Below are 17,179 nucleotides of genomic sequence, written 5' to 3'. Positions count from 1 at the left end.
ACTTTCAATTCTTCAAGGTGTATACCTAGAAATGAAATTGCTGGGTCATATGGGAATTCTACATTTCACTGCAGAATGGTCAAGCTGTTTTCCATAGCAGCTGCAGCATTTTACATTCCCACCAGCAATGCACAAGGATTCTGAATCCTTGTTAACATCTATTTCCCATGTTTTGATAATTGCCATCATGAGTGTGAAATGGTTGGACATATTTTTAACCATTGCCCTAGTTTATGCAGCATCTTTATATGTTGTTGGAAGAGGGGCCTTTATTTTATGCCAGACCTCCCTACTGGCCACAAGGTCCCATTTAGCTCTTGAATTAAAAATAACAGAAATCACTTCACGTGAAGGTCTCTAGTATAGGTTAAGCGACTAATTACCTCTCACTTCCCTCAGAGACTCTGAAAAGCCATTTTAGAGGATCTACAGGATGGGCCAAAGGGGATGAATGATGCCAGAAGTTAAACACAATGAGTTTAGTTGCATGTTTAAGAAAGTAAGTAATTGGGGTGCCGGGGTGGTTAAGCATCTGACTCTTAATTTCAGCTCAGGTCATGATCTCACAGTTCATGAGATCAAGCCTCAGGAAGGGATCCACACCAACAGTGCCAAATCTGCTTGGGATTCTCTCTCTCTCTCCCTCTCTCTCTGCCTCTCCCCCACTGTTATGCACTCACACTCTCTCTCTCTCAAAATAAATAAACTTTTAAAAAAAGAAAGTAAATAATTATAAATAGAATGTAGTTTTATACTGTGACATATCAACCATGATACTAACAAGATGGCACACTCATAGCAAGATAATCTGAGGAGATTTATTTAGGAGAAGGAGTCTGTTTACAAAAAAAGGTCTGGGCCAGGAACATAGGAGTAGTACAGTAACATGGTGTTAATACCCAGAGCTATTACCACACCTAGACCAAAGGCATGAGTGGAGAAAGCAGACACCTGCACTCACAAGGTGAGAGATGTGTTGAGAATCCACTTTGATTCTCAAATCCACTTTGATTTGAGCAATGACCTTTAATCAAGGGACACAGCCAACCTAGAATGATCTCAGAGGGAGAAAGCCATGGGTTTAAAAAATGACCTAGGGGCACCTGGGTGGTTCAGTGGGTTAAGTGTCTGACTTCCACCCAGGTCATGATTTCATGGTTTGTGAGTTTGAGCCCTACATCAGGCTCTGTGCTAATAGTGAGGAGTCTGCTTGAGATTCTGTCTCCCTCTCTCTCTGCCCCTCTCCTTCTCTCTCTCTCTCTCTCTCTCTCTCTCTCTAATTAAATAAATAAACTTAAAAATTTTTTCTTAAATGACATCTTTATCCTGCTCCTTCCAATGACCTGCCAGCATCTCCATTGGTCAAACTCAAGTGGAAGCCAGATGACAAGGAAGCCCATGATATTATTTCCATGGGTCAACTGTCCAAGGCAGAGAACATGTGCTAAGTGGAGAACAGATCTAGAGGAACAGGTATAAATTATGCACTCATGTAGGTATTTTACCTCCTGGAAGTAGATAAAGCTCCCAATGTATACCTGGAAAGTAACCTGTAATGAGGTTACTGATTTCTATGAACCTGTAATCATGGAAATTAAAAGCAAATTGCCACATCTATATTCTGCATCCCTGAGCACATACAAACCCAGTTCATATCTTATCACTTTGAAAAAATATAGGAAATGCTGTGCTTAGTTGGACAAATTCTCCACTAATCTCAGCAAGTTGTTTCTGAGAAAGCAAGAAACGTTTAGACATTTCGTAGGACAGCATAGCTGCTCTTCGTGAAATGATCTCCAACATTTGGGCTATGCTCCCCGATCATCCATAGCATGAATCTATAACTCTCTCTTTGGCTTTCATCTTTTCAGTCATGGTATATGATCGAGTAACTTTTGCTGAATAAATTAATGGATAGATAGTTGACAAATTCTTGACAATTTTTTCACTCTTTCTTCCAGTGGATGATCACTCATAGCCCAGAATTCCTAATGTGGCTATGTAGGATAAGAAACCCAAGGAACCAGGGGCACCTGGGTGGCTCAGTCGGTTGAGCGTCCGACTTCAGCTCAGGTCATGATCTCATGGTTTGTACGTTTGAGCCCCACGTCAGGCTCTGTGCTGACAGCTCGGAGTCTGGAGCCTGCTTCGGATTCTATGCCTCCTCCTCTCTTTGCTCCTCCCCTGCTTGCTCTCTGTCCCTCTGTCTCTCAATAATAAATAAACGTTAAAAAATTAAAAAAAAAAAAAAGAAACCCAAGGAACCGAAGAAATACATCACTTTATAAGAGGGTTTTGGTTATTACTGTTGTTTTGTGGATGAGAGAAAAAAAATTCTGGACTAGTAAGTAGATTATAAGTTTCCCAAGAAGGCGAAAGCATCTTACATTACTCTTAAATTTTCCATTCCCAAAAAAAGCAGTAACATTTCCTCCAAACGTTCTTGCCTGGTTAATTGATTAAGGTGTCAGTATGGCCTCTAAGTACCTAACTTAGCACCCTTAGACACCTTAAATTAACAACAAAAAGATGAGTAAAGGGGTTTTTTTCCTTCCCATTATTTCCTAAAAATTTATTATAGTGATATTCTGGAAACTCTGATTTTGAGAGTATGCAATTTGTTCAATTCCCTAAAGCCAGAATATAGTGGTATAATGTCTCATAAAAGGTAATCTGTACTTCCAAATTTACACATATTTAATGAACTATTTAGAGCAATAAAATAAAAAGGCATCATGAATTGGTAGAAAAATTCTGCAGATGTATAAAACTGACTCAACATCTCATCTAAAATGGAAGGAAGAAATTGGCAAATAGCCAACTGCACTGAACAAAGAAATTGAACAAGGATCTTCTCCAAAGCCTCCTGTTTAGAGGATTTCTACCTTGAAATATTTGCACATAGAGGACTCCAAGTATATTTGCACAGCACTGTTCTATATGTAGTAAGGAAAAAATAAGAAGCATGTCCAGCCCTCAAGGAGCTAACATCCAAGTGGTACGACAAAACATACACATTTAAAGCATGAATATAAATGAGGTATCTGATGGCAGGCAAAGACAAGTGCTATAAGCAACAAATACAGCTGCCATTCAGGGAAGAGAGAGACCCTCGGGTGTGGGGGTAGCCAGGCGTCCAAAGAAGTGAAGCCACGGAATGAGCATGGCACTTTGGAAAGCTGAAGAGGAAACCAACTTGATGGGGGCAAGAGATGTTGGAGAATGGCAAAAAAAAAATTCCACAGACGTTAGAGCATGGCAGAAAGTTTTTGAGCAGAGGAATAAGCAAGCCATAGAGTGGGAGGAAATATTTGCAACACCTACATCGAACAAAAGAGTTTGTATCTCAAATGCATCATGAACTCCTACAACTCAATAAGAGAAAGACTAACAAGCCAACATATTTTGAAGGGCAAAGCCTTGAACAGGCACATCACACAATATATATACAAAAAGCCAGTGATCATGGGAAAAAAGTGGTTAACATTATGAGGCATGAGGGAAATGCAAATTAACAGGAAGATGAGATGCCAATGAGCACCCACACAAAGGCTAAAATGACTAAGCCTGACAATACCAAATGTAGACAGATGTTGTGAAGCAGCTGGAATCCTCATACACTGCTGATAGGAACAGAAAATGGAAGAGCCAGTTTGGCCATCTCTTATAAAATTAAATATACACTTTCTTTTGCAACACAGCTACTCTACTCCTAGGCATTTACCCCACCACCACCAACACCAAACCTGAAAACTGATGACTAGAAAAGATTTGTACACCAATATTTATGGTAACTTTATTTTTTTTTTATTTTTTTTTCAACATTTATTTATTTTTGGGACAGAGAGAGACAGAGCATGAACGGGGGAGGGGCAGAGAGAGAGGGAGACACAGAATCGGAAACAGGCTCCAGGCTCTGAGCCATCAGCCCAGAGCCTGACACGGGGCTCGAACTCACGGACCGCGAGATCGTGACCTGGCTGAAGTCGGACGCTCAACCGACTGCGCCACCCAGGCGCCCCTATGGTAACTTTATTAATAATAACCAAAAACTGGAGGGAAAAAAACCCTCAAATTTTCATCAACAGGAGAATGGATTGTGGGGATATAGCTACATAATAGAATATACACAATAAAAGGAAATCAACCCTCCCGCAACGTAGATAAGTCTCCAAAATATTATGTCGAGAAGAAGGAGTCCAGAGAAGGCAGTTTCTGATATTGTTCAATAGTTCAGTGGTGCCTCTGGGACCCAGGCTCTTTCCTCTTTCTGTTCCATCCTGACCTTACCATCCTGACTTTCATTCTTATGGTCATAAGATGGCTGCTACAGCTCCAGACATCACATTCATGTCCAGGGCAAGAGAAAGGGGTTAGGACAACACCAGTCCCATCTGTCCACTTCTCATCAGACTTCCACTTCACAACTCTTTTTTGGCTTTCTTATGCTTTGCCAGAACCAGTTCACATAGCCACCCCAATAAAAGCCAGAAAGGAGAATTATCAATCTTGATTTCGACCAATTTTTATTTCTCCTCTTAGCGCGATGATGTATTACCACCCAGAGCAAAATCAGAGCTCTTTCAGCAAGCCAGACAGGAGGGATGGATACCTCACAGACAACTAGCAGTGTCAGCTATACAACTTCAAAGTGGAAACAAATTAATCTAACTCCCTTGGGCCTAGTCTGGGAAGAGACAGCAAGAACAAATGGCCTAAGTCATGTTGCAGGACCCACAAGAAGTCACGGTACTTTCTCTCAGGCAGACACTGAGAAATTCATTCTGTACCAAAGGAAGAGAATGAGTGGTGAGAAGCAAGGGTCAAGATGTTGGAAGCCCCAGAGCTATGCATCAACATTAAGAAACAAGTTAGATGAAGGAATTTAAAGAAGGAAACATAAAGGTGCATTAGTCGGCTCAAGCCACCATCACAAAATACCACAGACTGAATGGCTTGAACAACAGGCATTTTTTGTCACAGTTCTGGAGGCTGGGAGCCCAAAATTAAGGTACCAGCCAACAGGATTCTTGGTAAGGGCTCTCTTCCTGGCATGTAGACAGCTGCCTTCTCACTGTGTCCTCACATGGCAGAGAGAGAGGGAGCCCTGGTGTCTCTTCCTCTTTTTTTTTTTTTAATTTTTTGATGTTTATTTTTAGAGACAGAGAGAGACAGACTATGAGTGGGGGAGAGGCACAGAGAGGGAGACACAGAATCTGAAGTGGGCTCCAGGTTCTGAGCTGTCAGCGCAGAGCCCAACGCGGGGCTCAAACTCAAGAACAGTGAGCTCATGACCTGAGCCCAAGTTGGATACTTAACCGACTGAGCCACTCAAGCGCCCCTCTTTCTCTTCTTATAAGGGCAGGAGCCCAGTCAGATGAGGGCCTCACCCTTACGACCTCATTTAACCTTTACCACCTCCTCATGGTCCCTGTCTCCAGATACAATCACATTGGGGGTTACGGTTTCAACATACGAATTTGGACAGGGGACTCAAACGTTCCATCCATAACAAAGGGTAAACAGTGAACTATTTAGGGGATATGTCCCATTTCAAATGAACACATGATCATGGACATCAGGGTGTTTCTCCAAACTGAAAGTCTAATTCTGTTCAGAGTAAAACTGTGACAGCAGCACCTGACATGGAATACACCGCAAGTTTTTGTTTCCCTCCTGGAACCAACGGTCTCAGTCTGGGAGACGGGACTGTTTGTTCCCAACAGGTGTTTGAATGCTCACCTCTGCATTAACCAGCCTGCTATACCTACCATAACAAAGCTCCCAATGGCTGTCTGGAGCAAATGCATTGTTTACCAACAAAATACCTTGGCTGGCATATAGCAGCTGTGATTAAGTTAATGACTAAGTGCTGTTTTAAGATGGCAAATATCTGAAACCCACATATCTTGCATGCTATTATTTGGTTCAGTAAATGTTTAGACAGCTGGTGGAAGTCTGCCCTGACACTGGCATTAAAATGCACACTGGTAGAGTGCACCATACATTCCCAGAAACTAAGATTCTTTCTCCTCTTTCATGTACGAGACACTTGGATCTGCCGTTCAGGGTCAAAGCCATCAGAGCTCAACCTCTGTGCTTCGTGAGCCATAGTTTATGGTCTACATTACAAAAAGAATATGACTTCCCCTCCATCATTGCCTCATAGGAAAGAACATGCACATATTTTAGCTGAAACAGGCTTTTGTTAATCTTGTAGACCAGCGGTGTTCAAACTCCCTTTAAGCAGCAGAACCCTGTTTTCAAGTGAAATATTCCACAAAGTCCCAGTAATTAAAAAAGATTAAAAGTAGTGCTGTTCAGCCAAAACACAGATGCAAAGGATTCTCTCAGCCCTCCAGGGAGGCCCTAAGTGCCTTTGCGATACCCTAGATCTCAAAAGAGCCTGGTTTGCGAAGTATTTCTCTAGTTGGCTTCTGAGATTTCTTGAGCCTCTTTTGATTCCTTATACATCTCGGGAAACAGAATCAGGCCTTTCCTGTCAGTCTTCAGAATCAGGAGCCTAATGGGGAAGACTAAGCAAAGAGAATGAAGACTGAAAATTTCCCATTTTATTTTAACTGAAATAAGTTGTGAACTCCATGGGCAAAAATAGTTAAAGGGAAAAGGAGGACCTGTCTCTCCCAGGAAAGAGATGAACATTTAAAAAATAATAACAATAAAACAGTTATGGATGGATAACTGGCTTAGATGGGACAGGTGCAAATCCAGGCTTGAATCCAGGTCAGAGTGCTGGTTCAATGAGGGCAAGAGGCCTATGACCTTACTCACTGGTCATGTGCTGTCCCCACCTAACAAGAGTTGAAGTCTCAGAAGCCCCTCTACAGAAGGCTGAGGCTCCATAGAACACATTTGGACACCGGTCCTTCAACACTGATGCCCATAATAATAATTAGTGCACTAAATTACTAGTAAGAAAGAACACTTCTAAGCAGGGCTATCCAAGAGAGACCATGACTCAAATCAAGCCAGCCTTCAGCACTCTCCACCTCTTCTTCTGCTCCTTTACCCACTCCCCAAACACAGAGTAATGTCTGCTGCTGAGGAGAAAGGGCACCAGATGAACCCACTCACACTGAGGTACAGAAGAGTCATGGCTCACCCCCTTCATGACAGTTCTAGAAAGACCAGAGGAAAAGGATAAACATGAAAACAAGCAAGTAAAGCATCTAATGAGACACTGAAGATACTAAGTAGTGAGGAAATCCACAACTCTCCACAAATCACAATCTACAGGAGAGACTGCCTTCACTTACTGGATAAGTAGAATTTAATAAGCTGGTATGAGGAATGCCTGGGTGGCTCAGTCAGTTGAGCATCTGACTTCAGCTCAGGTCATGATCTCACAGTTTATGAGTTTGAGACCCACATCAGGCTATGTGCTGTTAGCACAGAGCCTGCTTCAGATCTTCTATCCCCTGCGCCCCCCTCTCTGCTGGTCCCCTGCTCACTCACACACTCACTTGCTCTCTCTCTTTCTCTCTCCCTCTCAAAATTAAATAAACATTAAAAAAAGAAGCTCAAATGAAACAGCTTCAAGGAGACTCCATTCAAGTACTTAGTTTAATCACTAGTTCAGCAAACATTTATTAAGGATCTACAATATGTCAAGCACTTCTATCAGCACTGGGGAGACAAAGATTAAGAATACTGGTCTCTTCCTTAAATAAAACAAAAATCCAATGAAATAGACAAATAATTTTTTTCAATATATGAAAATTATTGTCAAAATGGTTTCCATACAACACCCAGTGCTCATCCCAACAGATGCCCTCAATACCCATCACCCACCCTCCCCTCCCTCCCATCCCCCATCAACCCTCAGTTTGTTCTCAGTTTTTAATAGTCTCTTATGCTTTGGCTCTCTTCCACTCTAACCTCTTTTTTTTTTCCTTCCCCTCCCCCATGGGTTTCTGTTAAGTTTCTCAGGATCCACATAAGAGTGAGAACATATGGTATCTGTCTTTCTCTGTATGGCTTATTTCACTTAGCATCACACTCTCCAGTTTCATCCACGTTGCTACAAAGGGCCATATTTCATTCTTTCTCATTGCCCTGTAGTACTCCATTGGGTATATAAACCACAATTTCTTTATCCATTCATCAGTTGATGGACATTTAGGCTCTTTCCATAATTTGGCTATTGTTGAGAGTGCTGCTACAAACATTGGGGTATAAGTGCCCCTATGCATCAGTACTCCTGTATCCCTTGGGTAAATTCCTAGCAGTGCTATTGCTGGGTCATAGGGTAGGTCTATTTTTAATTTTCTAAGGAACCTCCACACTGTTTTCCAGAGTGGTTGCACCAATTTGCATTCCCACCAACAGTGCAAGAGGGTTCCCGTTTCTCCACATCCTCTCCAGCATCTATAGTCTCCTGATTTGTTCATTTTGGCCACTCTGACTGGCATGAGGTGATATCTGAGTGTGGTTTTGATTTGTATTTCCCTGATAAGGAGCAACGTTGAGCATCTTTTCATGTGCCTGTTGGCCATCCGGATGTCTTCTTTAGAGAAGTGTCTATTCATGTTTTCTGCCCATTTCTTCACTGGATTATTTGTTTCTCGGGTATGGAGTTTGGTGAGCTCTTTATAGATTTTGGATACTAGCCCTTTGTCCGATATGTCATTTGCAAATACCTTTTCCCATTCCATTGGCTGCCTTTTAGTTTTGTTGATTGTTTCCTTTGCTGTGCAGAAGCTTTTTATCTTCATAAGATCCCAATTGTTCATTTTTGCTTTTAATTCCCTTGCCTTTGGGGATGTGTCCAGTAAGAGATTGCTATGGCTGAGGTCAGAGAGGTCTTTTCCTGCCTTCTCCTCTAGGGTTTTGATGGTTTCCTGTCTCACATTCAGGTCCTTTATCCATTTTGAGTTTATTTTTGTGAATGGTGTAAGAAAGTGGTCTAGTTTCATCCTTCTGCATGTTGCTGTCCAGTTCTCCCAGCACCATTTGTTAAAGACACTGTCTTTTTTCCATTGGATATTCTTTCCTGCTTTGTCAAAGATTAGTTGGCCATACTTTTGTGGGTCTAGTTCTGGGGTTTCTATTCTATTCCATTGGTCTATGTGTCTGTTTTTGTGCCAATACCATGCTGTCTTGATGATTACAGCTTTGTAGTAAAGTCTGGGATTGTGATGCCTCCTGCTTTGGTCTTCTTCTTCAAAATTACTTTGGCTATTCGGGGCCTTTTGTGGTTCCATATGAATTTTAGGATTGCTTGTTCTAGTTTCGAGAAGAATGCTGGTGCAATTTTGATTGGGATTGCATTGAATGTGTAGATAGCTTTGGGTAGTATTGACATTTTGACAATATTCTTCCAATCCATGAGCAGGGAATGTCTTTCCATTTCTTTATATCTTCTTCAATTTCCTTTATAAGCTTTCTACAGTTTTCAGCATACAGATCTTTTACATCTTTGGTTAGATTTATTCCTAGGTATTTTATGCTTCTTGGTGCAATTGTGAATGGGATCAGTTTCTTCATTTGCCTTTCTGTTGCTTCATTGTTAGTGTATAAGAATGCAACTGATTTCTGTACATTGATTTTGTATCCTGCAACTTTGCTAAATTCATTTATCAGTTCTAGCAGACTTTTGGTGGAGTCTATCGGATTTTCCATGTATAGTATCATGTCATCTGCAAAAAGTGAAAGCTTGACTTCATCTTTGCCAATTTTGATGCCTTTGATTTCCTTTTGTTGTCTGATTGCTGATGCTAGCACTTCCAACACTATGTTAAACAACAGCGGTGAGAGTGGGCATCCCTGTCGTGTTCCTGATCTCAGGGAAAAAGCTCTCAGTTTTTCCCCATTGAGGATGATGTTAGCTGTGGGCTTTTCTAGACAGATAATTTAAGAGAATAGAATGTGAAGATATATTTTTAAACAGGGAGATACTCACTTGAGTTGGGAGTATGGTGAGATGGGGCTTCACAAAAGGGTAAGAAGTGTTTTGCATGATAAATGAAAGTTTGCCATTGACTAAGAAAGAACATTTATTCCAGGACCAAAGACATGTGCAACTGGGAAACTGAAAGCATGAGTATCATGCTATAATTTATTTGGATATATTATCCCAGTGGAACATGGAACACGTTTTTGGGAGTGTGGAAGAAAACCCAGGTGCAAGGAGCCTGTTTAGAAAGTTAATTTAATGGTACAGGCAACATATGATGGAAATCTGAATTAAGGCAGCAGCAGAGGAGTTGGCTTTAAGATGTATTTAAGACTTAATATTAAAGAAATTGATGACCAAGAGGGTATACTTAGAAAAGAAATTGAAAATATCCCATGGGCAATGTCTCCATCTTGCCATCACATTGAATTGCTTTTATCTCTGTCACTATCAGCATTCGTACACTATAACTCTTCCAAATCCCAAGCCAGAAATTTGGGAGACATTCTTAATTCTTCTCCTTTCCTTACACTGACACTCAATCTATCAGCAAATCCTAAGAAATCAACTGCTCATTATTTCTTGATATGCTTACTTCTTCCAACCCACTTGACAGTCTTGAATTTTATTTGAACCCTGTGCTCATGTGTATTATTGATGATTAACAACCTCCCCCATCCTCTTGTCTTCTAGGACACAGTTTATTGCAAAGAACTCCCTTTTCTCCATATGACGTAGACAAGACTCATGGATGTCCCCTTGTTCACCTGTGACGAGACCAGACACAAACTCTCCAAGTTCCCGTTCTTTGCTTCATAAACAATTAGATGAACTGTCTGTCCCCACTCATCAATCAGAATAAAATGCCCACTGATATGATTTGATCAAACTTTAGTTAAGCTTCTCTCCTTCCTCCAGGTCCCTGATCTTGGACTCAGCCCAAGTCAGCATATAGGCCTTTTGTACAGGCCCCTTCCCCAAATAGGCAAACCTCAGGGTGAATTACTCTCTGTATTACTGTCCTATCAGGCCACCCTCCTCATTCACTCCATGGCCCAGACCTGGTTCTGGATAGATGTTCCACTTCAGTCGTAGGTCCCAGTCTTATGCACCCCGTCTTGTATATGAGAAGCCTTTTCTGCCTGACCTTGGAAATGCTTGGAGATCTCATAGCCAAAGAGCTTTCCCTACTGCAAGCAGTCCCTTTTCTCCCTGTTGAAACAATCCTTTCCAGTCAAGTCTCTCCTTCCATTATCTGAATTTATTTGGCACAGTGCATCACCCTTGGCCAAGTCATCTTTATCGCTCTGCTGATATACCACAATGGGCTCCACACTACTCCAGCTACTTCCCATCCCTTCCAGCCAGCTTCCAGCTCATTTTCCACACTCTACTCATGAGACTCTTTTCCCTTGTTTCATGAGACACCTAATGATTCTTGGTGTGTAGTTTCCCTCATTGGAGGGGGCCAATGAACCTGATTTTGTCAGACTACAGGTCTCACAGAGAAGCTTCTAAGGTACGGGTACACAGGTATTCATGTCATTATTATTTTTAATCTGTACATATGTATTTTTTATCACATTTACATTGATGTTTATTTGATGTGTAAGTAAACTATGTTATCTTTATTTGCTAGAAGAAGCAAAGTCAAGTTTAGCATAAGCATATTTCTGAAGTAGGTATTCAAATGTATGTGACGTATCACAAACTTCTAATGATCTCATATTTTGTTCTCAGTTCATGGAATGTCTGACATTCCCAAAAAGCAATACCTCTTCCTTTGCTGACACAGTCTGACTGTGAGCGGCCAAATGAAACCATTCAGTTCAGCTGTAAGGATACTAATATCCGCAGACAGGTGGGTTCTCTCCTCAGGAAATAGGTGATAAGGCTATGGAAATGGCCCCCACCTATTCCATTATGTATTTCCAGATGTTTCTACCAGATTGGTAGGGTGCACATCCCTCCTTATGTCTCATATTCCTTTAGTAGTCATTACACCAACCTGTCTACTTTGTAAGAAGAAAAACAAACTGCACCATTGAGGGCCCAGACATTGTGTACTTATTAGACACAAAAGTGTCTCAAAGATAAATTACACACATTAGATTTTTTTTCTGTGACTACTTTGAGTTTTGATGAGTGATGGTGACAAAGCAATAGAACAATCTTTTAAATGAATCACTGATTTGTTGAACATCTGTTAACTTTTACTCAGAATTTATCATTTGATGCCATAGTATAGTCTGTAATCTTACATTTTTTCATCAGAACTTGTTAACCTGTTGCAACTAGAGAATTCCAAGGGTTTCCAATGCCCCCCCCAACGAAATAAAGAACTATTCTCCTTCAAGAAAGAATTAATAAATTTTACTCAGTGTCTTAATGTTTTGATTCTGTATGAAAACCTTCCATGTGTTCCTTCCCCCTGGCTGAGATTATTTAGAAACCCAGTTTAGAAACTGTATTACAAAGTGGTGTTATGTATCTAAATTCTTTTCAATGGTAATTAGTTATTAATGTGGTAATGACAATAACATCTAACATTTGCTGTGTATTTACTAAGTGCCAGCTAATTTACATACCTGCATTGTCTCACTTAACCCTTATGGCAATCCTGAAAATATAGTATGCTTATCGTCACCTGAAAGTGAGGAAATTTTGGCTGACAGAGAATGGGTATCTTGCTCAAGGGCACAAAGCTGAGTCAGGATTTGGACCCAAGTCTGTCTGACCCAAAGTTTACATACATTCCACTATACTCGGGCTTCTATGTTGATGTTCCAGTTGATCAGCTGGTAACTAAACCTTTGTCTGGCTAAAGAAACAGGACTCCAGTTTCATTTTTTAAATTTTTACCAGTCATTAGGACATTCTCAAGCATGAGGCACGCAAGAACTTCGGAATTATGATTTAAAGAGAATGGAGAGGAAACCAGGATCATGCTGGATGGAGGTGAACAAACTACCAGGTGTACAGAAGACTTACTCTTGTCCAGTGCTCAGTGCCTGGCACAGAGGATGAAGAGGAAAGACCCAACTCAAGTAGGAACAGACAGGCATCACTAAGTCAAGTCTCAAGGAGCCACTATGTGTAGTTACCCTCACCAGACCAGCAGCATGCAATATGGTACGTCAGATGGTAACTTTGGGGTCTCCAGCAGCTGAGGGGCAGAGGAAGCATGGGTGCCAACCTCCAGGGGTACCCACAAGAAACTGGAGAATGAGCAGAAAAAATGAAAGAGCCTAGTGTTATGAATGGATCTGTCCAGCAAGAAGCTCTCAGTGGGCTGTAGTTGGTGAACTGAGGCTTCATCTCCATTCTGCTGGTCAGAACTAGCTCAGGAAGTAGGCAGCACTAACGGGATAAATGAAGGACATCTGGGAATTGAGCTAGGAGGGAGGAAGATCAGTAATCAGTCTTTGGAGGGGACAATTCTTTTATTGCTTAACATGTTGGAGGAGGAAAGTTTTTGAAATGGTGCACCAAGAAAGCATTATAAGAGGCAGTGGAAGCAGCACTAACTTCCCCACTTCCCAAGTACAGGAAGTAATGAAGATCTCCAACCCCAGCCCAGCCTCCAGAAGCCTACAGATTGGGAGAACACTGCATCAATTCCAAAGTAAGCAATAGCTCTCTGCATTATTTTAATCCACATTGAGACTCCCTCAATGTTTCTCATCTCCACCTACGACTGCCCCCCCACAAATCAGAGGTATTGATGAAAATAATTTCCCTCATTTTCATGTGATACAAGTTTTAGGTCTGGAAACAAGGATATAACTATTATTACATTGTAAATATTCATCCTTCAAAAGACCAACTCAAAACCATCTGGAAGATGCCCCCTGAATGCTTTGATAATAACAGCTAATGATGACTCCATGGTGCTTGTGCTTTTATGTGTTCTTTCATGTAATTACCACAGTTTATAAGCAATCTTTTCACTTTCCATCACATGTCTGGGATAGGTTTAATTATTGTTCCCTGTTTACAGAGAAGAAAACCCATCTCCAGAAATAATTGACTTGGCCAAGGTCACACAACCAGAAAGTTCAAGGCTGGGTCTAAATCCCATTTCTCCCAAACTCTGTAGCTCATGCCTTGCCCCTCTCCACCACAGTGCACTGCCTCCAACCTTCAGGAATCTCTCTTCCAAAGAAATGGAGGCCAGGCTCTGTACCCACTGCAAGCCTACTCTCCAAGATGGGATTGACTTTTTTGAGGTCCATCAAGAAAACACTGACAAGGCCCTATCGTGTGGGTAAGACACAAATATGATGTATAAGCCACAGAGATTTCTGTGGAGCCTCAGAAAGAAAGAAGCATCTTCGATTTCAATTGTGCCACATTCATTCTGTGATCATGCTCTTCTGGTATGGTGTGTTGTTCCTCTTTAATCTCCACATAAATCAGAATGTCACAAGCCACAAAAGCTGTGAAATTCTGAGCCTGCCATGGAAATACGACTCTTGATGCATGTCAAAAGAAATTGGCCAAATCCAGCAGAGCTCCTTCCTAAGGAAGCTTTGCATTTTTCAGCCCATTGTTCTCACCTTCATATCAACAGTGTTGAATATAACGGTATGGGTTAAATGGTTACTTTACTTGTACTTGTTAGAGAAGCACCATTTATCTATCTGTGCATAATGTGGGGTAAAAGAAATTACTCTATTCAAGATTCTCTGTTCAAGAGTCTCTTTCCATTACATGAAATTAACTGTAAAATTTGTCATTTTGCCATGACTGTACCATAAAAATCTATTGTCTTTCTCCATGGTTTCCATCTCCTTCCAACTTTATAAATAAGATGAACTTCTTCCTAGAAATATCAATGGAGTTAGATCAGTAGTAGCACAATTCATAATTTCATACTTCTGTCTAAGGAAAAAGACTAAGGTGGGTACATGACCGTATTTCCCCTCCTGTTAAGGTTGGTTGGCCCCACATGGGAAAAAAGATCAATGCTTTACAAGATACACATTCAGATTCAACTTCAGAGATCTCCAGAAAATTCAAGAAGCCACTGGCCAATGAAAATCAAATGGTTCAGAGCATCAGCCTTATGTCATCTGAGAGTAGTTTCTCCTCAATGTTACATTCAAGATTATAACTGCCAATATCTCAGTTAGTTCCGGGCTTTACTCACATGATGCTTGTGCCTTATCAGGGGCAGTTCTGGCACAAGACACAGCCTTAGTCTGAAAAAGCAATCCCACAGCTTTTAATGACTGATCATCAAAAGGTATTGATTTTGAGATGAGAATCTAGGTCTCTTTGTAAATATTGTGATAAATGGTGAGGGTAAATTGTCATTTGTACCATATGTTTTATTTACAAAATATTTTAAAACAATTAGGGTCTTCATTTCCATCACCATAGGATATAAGCTGTTTACTTTTATTTACCAAACAAGGAGATTTCCTTTAAATATTACAGGGAAAGGAAAAGCAAGAGCCATCAGAGTAAAGTGGTCTCAAAGTCAGAACTTGATCTTGGACTGGGCAGATGCTCACCCACACTTTCATTAGTTGATTGATACGCTAGTTACCCAGGAGATCCCCAAAGTTATATTAATCTCCAGAGGAAGGGAGAACATAATAGGGTCAACTCCCAAGGGAAAAGGGACAGTGTCTCACTCTTTTCTGATTCCACAAACAAGGTAGCCATGGCCCAGACCAGAGGAAGAGGGTCCTCCTGAGAATTTCTTTGGCCCGGTATTCCTTGATCTTCCCCAAACCAGAGGATTCTTGAGTCATTGCAAGGCTGTCCCAAGTCCCTGGATATTTTGTTGAGGGAGTTTAGATAACATCTAAACGGACTATATATCCTAGTTTCCAGGAAGCCATACATGTACATCAGCAGACCTTGCCAAGTCATTAATAGCAACCCCTTTTACTCTCAGAAGTGAATGTAGGCAAAATATTTGGGCAACATATTATTTTGCCATTGTACTAATGACAGAACTGCTAATTCTATATGGGTTTAATCTATAAGAGACTCAAATTCTTCAAATCATTATAAGAAACAAAAAATATCAAGCACTATAAGGAAAAATATAAAATTCTCTGCTTCATGCATTCAACAAATATTTATAAGGCATTGTACTTTCTTTTTAGCCTTATGCGAAATCTGAATATGTGTAAGACTATGTTCTTTGCCCTTTTTATGAGTTTAGCAAAATTTATTCTAGTTTGTAAGATCTCATTGTTTCATGTATGTCCTTTTCAGCTGTTTGTGCAAAGCCCAAACTCCTGTGAGGTCTTTTTTGTTTTTTTTTTTTCATTATTAGGCTTTCAATTCTCCATATTTCTTCTCGTGTGACTCTGCTATTCCTATCTTGTTCTGCCTTGATATGGTGGGAATCCTCTAAGATAGACCCCGATGATGCTGTCTCCTGGTACACAAATCTTTGTGTAATCCCCTCCCCTTGAGTCTGACTACACTTACCAACTCACTTATAAGGAAAAGAAATGGCACAAGTTATGAGATACCACTTGTGAGATGAGTTTACAAAAACACTGGCTTCCATCTTGGGCACCCTCTACTGTTCTCTCATTTCTTCATTCTGAGGAAACCAGCTGCTGCATGGAGAGGCCCATGTGGTAAGAAACTGAGGGAGATCTTTGGCTAACAGCCAGCAGCAAACCTAGGTCCTTGGTTCAACAGTCCATGAGAAACTCTGAAATCCTGCCAGCAATCCCATGTGAGAGCAATCCTGAAGGCAGATTCTCCTTCAGCCAAGCTTTCACATGAGATGGCAGCCCCAAGGGACACCTAGATGGCAGCTTTTAGAGAGACCTAGAGAAAGACACACCCAACTAGGCTTCATCCATATAAATTATGATATAGTAAACTTTTGTTGTTTTAAGACACTACATTTTGGGGTAACTTTTTACATAGCAATAGATGACTAATACATGTGGTCCTTGTCTCTTTCTATACCCAAAACACAGGTTTCTCACTGTTCCAGCCCTGACCTTATTCCAGCTGTCAGTATAGGCTAGTCAACAGGCAGCCCAGTACTATCCTGTCCTTCAGAAAGACTGGAGTTGACCAAGGAAACTTCCATTGAACAGCAGACTAGTGACCATAGCCCTTCCTTGTTTCTTGCAGAACCAAGATTCTGGTGCCACTTCCCAGACTCCAGGGCTAGTCCAGCCTCCAGGGATAGTGGAACCATGTGGCCGGTGCCTGGGTCAATTTTTAGGGTCCTTCTCTTTCCTATTTTACTCATACAGAATTAGATTTTAAACCCAT

General features: G+C 41.0%; 1 long non-coding RNA gene across 1 annotated transcript in view; it reads right to left on the bottom strand.

Moving 5' to 3' along the window:
- Positions 1-17,179, bottom strand: part of LOC128314597 (uncharacterized) — a 185,097-nt gene that overhangs the window by 78,169 nt on the left and 89,749 nt on the right. The window lies entirely within an intron of this gene.

The sequence above is a fragment of the Acinonyx jubatus genome, chromosome A1, assembly GCF_027475565.1.
Source record: "Acinonyx jubatus isolate Ajub_Pintada_27869175 chromosome A1, VMU_Ajub_asm_v1.0, whole genome shotgun sequence".
NCBI classification, from domain to species: Eukaryota; Metazoa; Chordata; class Mammalia; order Carnivora; family Felidae; genus Acinonyx; species Acinonyx jubatus.
This window is presented reverse-complemented; position numbering and strand designations above follow the sequence as displayed.